The sequence below is a fragment of the Grammomys surdaster genome, unplaced genomic scaffold (assembly GCF_004785775.1).
Source record: "Grammomys surdaster isolate TR1022 unplaced genomic scaffold, NIH_TR_1.0 1136, whole genome shotgun sequence".
Classification (NCBI taxonomy): Eukaryota; Metazoa; Chordata; class Mammalia; order Rodentia; family Muridae; genus Grammomys; species Grammomys surdaster.
The window spans coordinates 2,251,888-2,253,742 of record NW_021605555.1 but is presented as its reverse complement, the minus strand read 5'-3'; the positions used below and the strand labels follow the sequence as shown (position 1 = coordinate 2,253,742).

Below are 1,855 nucleotides of genomic sequence, written 5' to 3'. Positions count from 1 at the left end.
TAGTATTTCTTTTTTTTAAAGTTAAAAATTCCTTAATTTTTTATTCCTGGTACCACAATTTACAGGGCAATATACCTGATGTAATGAAAAGACAAAGCTACAACAGATAAAAGACCTCAGGGATGTACATCTAATTGACACTACATTGCATTAATCAACAGCTGCACTTTTTGCAAACTGTGGCTCTGACCGTCCTGAACAAGAAGGGTTTCCTGTTTCAGCTGCAGTAACTTTTCTGACTATGGATCATCGTTCCTTCTGTGGCAGATTTTTACAGTTCCTCTAATGCATTTGGGACTACTGTCTCAAAGTAACCTGCAGCTTTCCTAACAACTCCTCGCTCTCTCTCCTGCTAAGAACTGTAGCCGTTTCTGTTTTCTTTTAAAACTTTCTGCTACCATATCCAGCACTTCCACCTCCAGATCCATAGCCACCACCATAGGGACTGCTTGAGCTTCTTCCACCAAAACTGCCCCCCTTCATGGGTCCATAATTTGATTGCTGTTGTCCACTATAATTTCCAAAGTCATTATAGTTTCCACCACCATAGTTATCTCCACCAAAATTTTCTCCTTCATTGTAACCATCATATCCTCCTCCACCACCATATCCACCACCTTGGTTTCCATATCCTGGTCCACCACCTCCATAACCTCCTCTACTACTGTAACCAGGACCACCACCATAGTTTCCACCATCACCTCCAAATCCATTATATCCACCATCACCACCTCCATAACTACCTCTGCTTCTACCACCTCCACCACTATAGCCTCCTCTTCCACCAAAGTTTCCTCCACGACCAAAGTTCCCTCCACCACCTCCAAAGTTTCCTCCACGACCCATGAAGTTGCCAGATCCACCTCTGCGACCTCTCTGTGATCCAGCAGACTGAATCTCTTGTTTAGAAAGGGCCTTTTTCACTTCACAATCATGCCCATTAATAGTGTGGTATTCCTGAACAACAATTTTATCAACTGTGTCATGATCATCAAAAGTTACAAAAGCAAATCCTCTCTTTTTCCCACTCTGCCTGTCTTCCATCACTTCTATGGTTTCAATCTTGCCATACTTTTCAAAGTAGTCTCTCAGATTATATTCTTCTGTATCCTCTTTAATACCACCAACAAAAATTTTCTTCACCGTTAAATGGGCACCGGGCTTTACAGAATCCTCTCTAGAAACAGCTCTCTTTGGTTCCACCACATGCCCATCAACCTTGTGTGGCCAAGCACACATTGCAGCATCCACCTCTTCAACACAAGAGTAGGTCACAAAACCAAAGCCTCTGGAAGGTTTTGTTTGGGGATCTCTCATTACCACACAGTCTGTAAGTGTGCCCCATTTCTCAAAATGTTCTCTTAAGCTATCATCTGTGGTTTCAAAGCTCAGACCACCAATAAACAGCTTCCTCAGCTGCTCTGGTTCCTTTGGATCATGGCCCACCTCGGCGGCGACAGCCGGAGTCAGGCTGGGGGCGACAGGGCGATGGTTTTACCTCCATTTTGAAACCGGACTCGCCTCTTCCAACTCAAGTTCAATATGGGACCGAGAGGAAGAGCGCCAATAGTATTTCTTTGGATATATGAACCATTATTTTTTCCATTGAAAAGACAATGGATGTTTTTTGTTTCCATTTTCTAGGTATTATAAATATTTTTATTGAGTTATATACATAAATGTTAGATTATATGAAACTTCTATTTTTAATTGAAATCCTAATTTTTCTATAGTGGGGTAGAAATTTATATTCATGCTTATAGTTCAGGAGTTCCTTCTCTTCACATTCCTGCCATCATAAATCTCAATCTCTCTCTCTCTCTCTCTCTCTCTCTCTCTCTCTCTCTCTCTCTCT

At 41.8% G+C, this 1,855-nt stretch overlaps 1 pseudogene; it reads right to left on the bottom strand.

Annotated features, from left to right (window-relative positions):
* Window positions 1–256: 256 nt before the first annotated feature.
* LOC114634895 lies at window positions 257–1,504 on the bottom strand (annotated as a pseudogene).
* Between the last annotated feature and the right edge of the window lie 351 nt (window positions 1,505–1,855).